General features: G+C 39.9%; 1 long non-coding RNA gene across 1 annotated transcript; it reads left to right on the top strand.

The window, feature by feature from the left end:
- Positions 1-328: 328 nt before the first annotated feature.
- Positions 329-3,265, top strand: LOC129604169 (uncharacterized). The gene is made up of 3 exons (XR_008694842.1): positions 329-1,557; positions 1,772-2,344; positions 2,808-3,265. It is a non-coding gene; the product is annotated as an uncharacterized LOC129604169 (long non-coding RNA).
- Positions 3,266-9,853: the final 6,588 nt, after the last annotated feature.

The raw sequence follows: 9,853 nt of genomic DNA, 5'->3' as shown, positions 1-9,853 counted from the left end.
CTTAAAAGAACGTGCCCTCACACTCTAGCTGTGACATCACGATGAAAAACGTTGAATAACGTTAAAAGTTAAAAAGCTTAAAGTTAAAAACGTGAAAATTAATAGCATTGATCGTCTAACAATGACGCACGTTGAACGTCTGGTACGTTTATTTGACTCCCTGGGTCACGTTAAGACACTCCTGGTGTGTTAGAAGTACGCCCCGTACTTATTTTAACATTTTTGAGAGTTTATCCAATCCGGTTTTAAAACCATCGTTTCAAATTTGGCGGACTATGTACGTCTGCATTCGCTTGACCACTCACAAACCAGCTTCAGCCCCCCCGGACAAACCTGGACCCCTAAATATACCTGCAACATTTTGTTTCATTCACTCTCTGTGCACGCTAGCATAGTAGGTGGCGCTAATGCACCTTTCAGTTGGTTGCCACCCGCCCTTTAAAAGACAAAAGAAGTCACTCAGGTTGCGCTCCGTTCCTACAAGACGTGATCCACTTGCTGCTTCCCCAAACTTAAGTACATGTTTGATGATGTGGTGTATTTGATGTTCTGACCTTGTCAGAGATTTCACACTGACTCAACTTCTATGCTCAAATTAACACATGAATTTATTACATCGAATGAAATAGTACAATTACAGAATAATTATGAGAGAGGTGGTGGCTGAATTCACCTGGAGGTTCGTCTGCAGAACAAACTGAGAGGTCGAAAAAGGTCAGCTGGATGTCTGCAGCAGACCCTCTGCGAGGCACTCTAAGAAACATCTCCAAATGCCCACCTTTTTAAAGCTGTGTTGTTTATGCAACCAGCAAGTGCCTACGTGTCCATCGAAAGTCCATGTTTACACAGCTGCAACAGCTTATTTGTTTTAGTGGCCAACCTGACACCACGGTCAACTTGACCCTAGTTGCAATGGACAGAAATAACCCCATAAGAGGAACAGAATTTACTACAGATACTTATTTGATGTATGTACTCCAGAAGTTTCATTGTTTATAATCTAGCTTCCCTCCTGTGTAAGGAATGCTAATTGCTAGAACAGTTGATGCTAACAGCTACAGCGACAGAGAGAGACAGTGTTGCAAGGTGCCGCCACGCAATTTGGATGAGTCCAAGCCTCTCCAGCATTTGTCCGGTTCGAATCGTGTGATATATGTTACTGAGGTCATTCACTCACATTTCACATTTTAGCTGCTAGTTAGCGTTAGCGGCTAGCGCTAGCCTAAAGCGCTAGCCTCCACATGACTTTGGTTTGGCTGCGATAGTAAGTTGTGAGAGTCTGTGTTTATAATTACTACCGAGCCTGTCAAGTGTATGTCATAGCCCAAGTAAGCCTGTGAATATGGGTTATGGCAAGTTCTATCTAAGTCTAACATGTATGTTGTTGCTGTCTTCTCGTATGTGTTGCATGTCGTATGTTTTTTTTAATTTTTTTATACATGCTGACGCATGCCAGCTACGGAAACGCAAGGAGGTTGCTTCTCAAACTGACTCCACTGCAGGCTGTGGGCACACATCTGCCTTGTAGAAGAGTTGTTGCTCACCTCAGAAGCAAAGGTACTATATGTACATTTAACAGCAGTATAATCAGTATATTGTTGGCCAATGTGCAGTTTTATTTGAGATTTTGGATTTCACATTTCAGTAGTTGTAGTATTCATAATCTGATCTATATTATTGTCTATATATTTATTCTGTATACAGTTGGTCAATTTATTTTGATATTTTAGTCTGTTTACGGGTAATTTGTAATTCTCGTGTTATAGTGCAGATTATGTGGAAAATGTGATGAAGACCATCTTCAATAAATTCCTGCTGGACCCAGGTCATTATATGGAGGACCTTGTAAACATCCCTGTCCCACCAGCCCTCTGAGCAGAATTTGAGCAACCTGACAGTGTCAGGTTCTGGCTCTGTGTTTCAGTTTTATTTTAAAAGGACTTCGGTCATCAGCTATATAATCATGTTTTGGGTTTCCAGTTTCCACTTCCTGTTTTATTTTGGTAGTCTCCCGGTTTCTGTTTCAGTTCGAGCTTCACTTCCGGTTTATGTCACGTCACAGCTGTTCTTGCTTCACCCGGTCATTACACACACCTGTTTTAAATCAGTAATCACTTCTTGTATTTAACCACCACCTGTGTCCTTAGTTCTCTGCCAGATCGTTGTTTGTGTGTTCCCGTCATAGTCCGGTTTATTGATCCTGTCCTGCCGTGTTTCGTGTACCCTGTTTTGACTGCTGATTCTGAGCCTGCCTAGTCCCTGTCTGTCTTGTCTGCCCTGGTCTTCTGTTCTGCCTGTTGCCGACCTTGCCTGCCTAACCACGATCTGACGCTCGACGATTCTGGTATTGTAATCCCTCTCGTGTATGAACCTTGCCTGTCCCTGAGCCCGTCTCTGCCTGTCCTCGTTGAACCCGCATAACCTGGAATAAAATCTTCCTTATCACTTTCCAAGCTGTGTCGTGCTGTGCATGTGGGTCCGCATCTGTGCGATCGTGACAGACAGTAAGGAGGTCATTAATGTCATGCCAAGATTTAACAAACCAGCACCATAAAACCTAAGTTGAAAACGTGTTTACTCCAACCATTAAAACTGACCTAACTACTGTACCTCAATATATTGTTTACATTTGTGAGGGTTGTGAGATACATAGGAAATACTGAACATTGCTGGTGCATTGGTTGACAATAAAGTTGGCTTTGACTATTGCTGTTTCACTGAACTATTTTTTTACTAGGGAAAACAGACAAATGTTTTATAATATTTCAACTTTTATTAAATATAAAAATAATTCATGTATTTCACAGGTGGTCTAAGTCCAACATAGGTGCCTTGCCCCACAGGAAACCCTGCCCTGTTCCAGACCAGGAAAGGTGGGATGACTTGGACTCTTCGCCCTAGAAGTCCCCAGCACCAGCTGACAATACTTCTAGGCTAGATAACTGCAAAGACTTACACACAGACATAGTACTGTCAAATTTATGAAGAAAAAAACAATAACTACATTTCTATTAGTTTTATATTTTAGCACTTGATATATCATACAACTTACTAAAAGCAATTAAAAATATATTAGGTCAATATGTATTTAGAACCAAAACTATGTTTGTAAACCAGAGTTCACAGGTACATTATGATTAATCTGTAACTAGTAAAATGTTCTAAAATTGTTTAATGTCGGAGATACTGATTTATTCCATGCATGTGTAAATGTCTGATATACTGTATATTAATTATATTAATGTTTTCTGTAATAAATACACATTCAATCATACTGGCTCTAGTCCTGGATCATCAACCATACATGACAGTAGGTTTGGCAACTGGTTCAAGCGTCTTGAGGTAAGATTTATCAAAATTTTAATTTCATTAATTATTAAAAGTAATAAACACATGCAATATCTTGACAGCAACAGTTGCTGTCACACCATGCCTCTGTAGGCATTCCCTGTTCCCACATTGGCACTTAATTACACACAAATACGGCAAAATATAAGCTGCAGCTGAAGACCCCATTATGGAAAAATTATTTTGACACAGCAGCAAACGTATGGTTGAACTCCACTACGAGGACGAGGTAGCCAGTTTTCGCTGTTACAATGGATCCAGTGACCGTGACTTTTGATCCTCTTGGCGCATCACGACTATGCGCTTCCTCAAAGGGGTGTGGCGATCAAGTTCGCTTGCGACACACTCCGAAAACAGAGTGTGTGGATGAGAGTTTAAAACACACATTTTCAGGCGGGCCGTGTGGGCGATCTACAGCACTTTTTGGCATGAAAAGTTACAGACACCTTACTGAGACATCAAGGACCAAATCTTTTGTATTGTGTAGCATGAAAAAAGCGTGTGCATGGACCTTTAAGAACTGAATGCATAAACCTACCTCCAATGGGTATTAAAACCAGATTTCCTTCTCCCGAGTCAAGAACTTATACCACTGAGCCACAGAATGAGTGTTGGATGAAGAAAAAGCTGAAGCTGAAGATTATATTACTGATTACAGATTACTGATATAGTAATACATTAGGCATATAAGTCAATTCATCTGGGAAATTTAAATATTATAATTTGATTGCATAATGATGACTAAGACGGAAATGGAACCCAGATCGCCCGCTCCAGAGTCAAGAACTTACACCATTGAGCTACAGGATAGAATAAGTAAAAGATGATGTAGCTTCCTACAGATGGAAATTAAAGCTTTACATTTATTTTATTAAACAAAGACTTGAATGTTGCAACAGTCTCAAAGGTGTAAACCTAAGACAAATATATATAATATATTTTAATTACTACAATAGAAGTATGGCTAAATATACCTGGGTCTCTCCTGCACTAAAAATTTATTTTTGACCTGTTGTACTTTACTATGCCAAGGAACGATATTGTCAAGCAGAGAATAAGGAAGACCATTGTCAACTACATATGTAACTGTAATCAAGCTGCTGTATTGTGACGTGATGTAAATTGAATCGTTTTATGTCACAAATGTTATGTTTTCTTTAATTAGTTCTTACGACATTACATGTCAGTTTGACACACTGTCAATATGTCATTTTCCTTTAGATGAAGCAGACTTACTGACACACCAAGCAATGTTTTGGTTTATGTTTATGCATAGTGTTGCAATTGTTTATGCCTTGTGACACCTTGTGTCTGTGAATAACTTGGAGTGAACTACAATGTGTCTACATACTCATGTTTAGACGCACACACAGTAAGGGGTGAAGGGTGAAGGTGTGTGATGTACAGGTAGGTGGGTTAACATTGCTCTTGACTGCACTTAGACTGTACAATAGGCAAAGATCTCCTTCACACAGCAAGGGTGGATCAGTCTGTCACTGAAGCTGCTCCCCAGATCAGACAGTGTGTGCAGTGGGTGAAAGTCAAGGTCCAGGATAGATGGCGCCTTTGCTAGGATCCTTCGGTCACCCACCTCCTGTATTGCGGCCAGAGCACAGCCCAGGACAAAGCTGACTTCTGAACTACTATGTTCCTATTTTGTCAGTCTATAGACCCGTTTCCAGTAAAATTGTTTTCTGCAACCAAATGCATGGTAATTTGGCATAGACACAGGTCTAAATTGTTTTATTTTCAGTTAATGTCAGATAGGTATGTTAAAGCACACATTTTCCAGTTTATCTGCCATAACAGCAGCTGCTTTAACTGATATATTAAACCATTACTAAGCTGTTATACTTTAAATAAAGATTACATAGAGGAATATCCATGCTCTGTTTGTTTGTACTTTGTGAACTAAATCTAAGACATTACCCTATTAAACAGTAATACTTAAGTTATAAATATTATTGTATGGCAGAGGTAATTCAACTCCACAGGATTTCAGATTAAGATCAGACCAGCTCCAAGAAATAAGTTACTGCAATTTTGCTCTACAGTTTGTTCAGTGATCTCACATGGACATGTAAGATATAGTAAGTCACATTTCAAAGCCTAGAGTTCACTGTGCAGTAATTCAACTTGAACTGAATGTTAATAGAAGTTCATAAAATTGAGGGCTATTCATAAAAGATTTTCATTGGATGCAAGCCTCGATATGCTGTTAACATATCTGAACATTAAATGTCTATTCAGACGCCCAAACCGAAACTGAAAGAAGCAGGACTCAGTGGGACGGAGTCTACTCTTTAATAAGATGTGGGAAGAGCGATCTTATTACGACTTTACAGACCTAAACAGCTGTTTGGCTACCAAACAAGGTAGAGGTTCACCAAGCATTTAAACACAGTTTTGTTCAGGTTTCTATCCAAGCACCAACCACGTTAATCGGTCACCTTCCATCCTTAGAGCATAGCTGAAATAATATAAATACATTTTACATTTACACAATTCACTGTTTTTGTCTTACTTGTGCTGCTGCTCTGACATCATTTTATTTAATATTTAGAGCAATCACTGCATGACCTACCTGGGAACAAAAAGCATTGGTTCAAATTATATATTGACCTGATGTATTTTTACTGCTTTTAATTATGTTTTTTGATCATTCTTGATAAATCTAACAGTAATATGTCTCTGTATCTGAAGTTGTTACAGGTATCTAGTCTACAGACGCTAGTGAGCTGGTGCTGGGGATTCCTGGGTTGAAGAATCTGAGTTGCCATCTCTTCATGCTTGGGTTGTAGATGAAGGCAGAGTTTCCTGATGGATAAAACACTAAAACACTCATCGTATGATGGATGTAGACCACCTGTGGAATAACTCCTTTACCATTTGAGTAAAAATGTGTTTTTTTTGAGTGCAATACTCATTAAGATTTTTTATTTATTTATATAAAATGTATGCTTTTTATTTATGACCGGTTCACCTTTATAGCTTACCATATTAGAAAGAGAAAAACATGTAATTTCAATCCTATGATTTCCTGAATAAAAGTGTTTTCCCTTCAGAAACAGAGTTCAGTGAAATACGTAATTATATAATAGTTGAAGCCAACTGTATTGTCAACCAAAAAAATGCACCACTACTCCAGGGCTAGAACAAACTGTTACCTTCACACTCCAATGTGCAATGTATAGGTTACTGAGTTAATTAAGATGTCTAGGGGTTTAAAGACATAAGCTTTTGCAGGGCCTTGCATATTAAATGCCTGATGGAAGTAACATGGAACAATCCATGTCCTGGGTAGGGGGTACACTAGGTTATGCTGTAGATTTGTTTCTGCAGCAGAACAGGTATAGTTGTAAACAGATGACCACGGAGATGTGGTGATCCTTGTTCTCATCACTATTCGGAAGACTGAGCAGAAGCAGTCCTCTACCAGATGGAAGCTGTAGCTCTCCTCACCGTCACCTCATCAAAACAAAGGGTACTGCAATCAGAATTGTAGATTAGTGAAATATTTATTATTATGTAGGTCAAAACCTTCTCTGTAAGAATACACAATACCAGACAAAAAATTAAACCAAACAAGAGGACAGGCCTTTCTGTGCTAAAACAACAGATAAACAGTTGTTACAATTCAAAGTATAGAAAAGACCATGTTAAATTTACTGTAAGTTGTATTGGTCCTACAAATAAAATGGCTATGGTACAAGCTATAGGTAACTGACCAGATAAGCAGCATTTATTGTAGAGATGTGACTAATTAGCAACTAAGCTTGCAACACAACACAGTAATCATTCCAACTAATTTTGTTAGAATTTGATAGAACAATGACATAACCCCAAATCACAAGTTGATTTAGGCTGTGACACAGAACGGGGTAATAACAAACATAACCGTGTTCATCTGCAGTTTTTTATTGTAGCGATCAACCAGCTGTAGCTCTAAAGTGCAAAGGCCTAACGGCATGCTAACGGCTAACGCAACACACAAATTCAATTCAATTCAATTCAATTCAATTTTATTTATATAGCGCCAAATCACAACAAAGTTATTTCAAGGCACTTTACAAAGTAAGGTTTAAAACCTCACACAACTAAACCCAACAAATCCCACATACAGCAAGCATTTAATTTGACAGCAACAGTGGAGAGGAAAAACTCCCTCTCTAACGTGGAAGAAACCTCCAGCAGAACCAGACTGGATGTGGGCGGCCATCTGCCTCGACCGGTTGGGGTGAGAGGATAGAGAGAGAGAAAAGCACAGCAACAGCAACAAGCAACAACAAGCAACAACAGAGCACAGGCAGGATGGTTGGACCAGGGACTGGATACAGGCAGGATGGTTGGATCCGCAGCTGCCCATCACAGTCCTATGATACCTGTAGGTGAGGACAGAGAGGGAGAGAGAGTGGGGGGGGGAGAAGGAGAGAAGCACAACTACTGGAGAGAAAGAGACAAGGTTAGTTAAAAATGGGACAATGATGGGAGGTTATTGGACAGAGGAGCCGTTTTTGTTAGTTGGTGGTTTAATATAAGAAACTTTTAAATCCTGAAGCCATGAACTTAACGCTTTCTTTTTAACAAGTTCTATTTACAGATTTTATAAACATCCAGTTCATTTGACCATTTTCTAAAGCAGGTTGTCTGAAAGTTGGGTACATTATTTTACAGCAGAAATGTTTCTCAAAGAGCTTCTAAATTATACGTCCTTCATGGGGGACATGGTCTTCACACCTTCTCTCAGTCCTTTGTTCAACTGATGAGCCAATTCTTTACAGGTGTGAAGTGAAGCCTATTGTAAATAGAGGATAATGCCTAACTTTACTCAGACTAAAGGTTCCTGCACTTTTAGTAATGTTTCTACTTTGAGAAAGGTCTGTGAGTTAACTTCAAAATTATTGAGCTGTCACAATCAGCCGATTGTGGTAACATTTGGCAGTAAAGGTGATTGAAATGACACAAAACTGAAAGAATATCAGCTGGTATAACTCTGGTAACACATATGTATTCAAATGTCCTTTTATTACTGGATATGGTGGATGATGGTGCTGATTTCCTGCTGTACAACCAGGCCCAGTGTCTGTCCATTCTTGAGGCACTGATGTGCTTTGCCTTGTTTGATCCTTCTCACCTCATAAACAGAAAATGGGGTGCACAGATTTCTGTATTTTGTGTCACTTAAATTTGTGTGGTAAACAAAAGACATCAGAGGCATGTTTACACCAGGAGTCTCGAGCTGGGAGCTTCTGTGCCTTGACCACTAGGCTGTTGGTCATCTGAGGGTGACCTACTGTATGGACAGACACTAAATTCCTTCATACAGCATTATCTTAACAAAGCCTTGATTTGAGCGGAACCTTTAAAGTTATGGACCCATGAAGAATTTTCTTGTTAAGCAGTTTACAAATATATCTGGTTTTCATGGCTCAGGTGAAGTTGTGTGGAAGTTGAGTCATGTCAACTCTTTCAGTCTGGAGTCGTTCTTGGGGGAGGGTTCATCACACCTACTCACTTTTGTGGCTTTTGTTCACGTAATGAGCCAGTTCTTTCTAAGTGTAAAGTGAATCTAAACTGGAGGATAATATGGAACTTCCCTCAGACTGAGGAAGCTTTTGGTCTTTGTCTGTTGTCATTTATTCCTGGCTGGTTGAAAAAATTCAAAAACAATGAAAAAAACAGTAATTTTCTACTTACTTAGACATAAATAACTTTAAGTTCGGTTATAAGCTACTTTACATTTAGGACACTCATGAGGTTTGTGTACACATTATTTATATATAATTATATATATATATATACACACAAACCTCATGCACTTCCAGTCTACCTGTAGGCCTGGATTACACATCACTGCTCCACCTGGTGCAGTGATGCATTAAGGAACATCACAGTGGGGGGTCATGACTGGTGTATGGGGGCTTGGTGGAATGGTACCTAAGTCATGGTAATGTCATGACAAGATCAGCGTGAAATTCAGCAGGAGCGAGGCAGTGAAAATTTGCGTGGTTTTCACGCTCACTAGTCCTCGGCCTCCTTCTTTGCGGCTACGAACAGTCTCAGGGTGCTGGATTTGGGGTGGAACCCTCAATGCATGGTGAGGTGCTTTCGTGTGTTAACATCTGTGGTCTGTATCTCCACCACCTTATTTTTCCCGCAGGGTATCTGATCACTGGCAGGGCGTAGCTGTTCATTGCCTGGGATTTGTTCTTGCCATTGAGCTGGCTTCTTAGGACTTGCCTTACTCGTTGGAGGTATTTGGCTGTTGCCGCATTCCTTGTTGCCTGTTCAAGGTTGCCGTTCGCCTGTGGTATTCCAAGGTACTTGTAACTGTCCTCAAAGTCTGCTATTGTTCCTTCTGGGAGTGAGAGCCCTTCTGTGTGGATAACCTTGTCTCTCTTTGTCACCATCCTCTCACATTTCTCGAGTCAGAATGACATCCCAATGTCCGAGCTGTAGATCCTGGTGGTGTGGATCAGTGAGTCGATGTCTTGCTCATTCTGGG

Source organism: Betta splendens, chromosome 5, assembly GCF_900634795.4.
Source record: "Betta splendens chromosome 5, fBetSpl5.4, whole genome shotgun sequence".
NCBI lineage: Eukaryota > Metazoa > Chordata > Actinopteri > Anabantiformes > Osphronemidae > Betta > Betta splendens.
The sequence above is the reverse complement of the archived record's forward strand: the minus strand, read 5'-3'. Positions and strand labels throughout refer to the sequence as shown.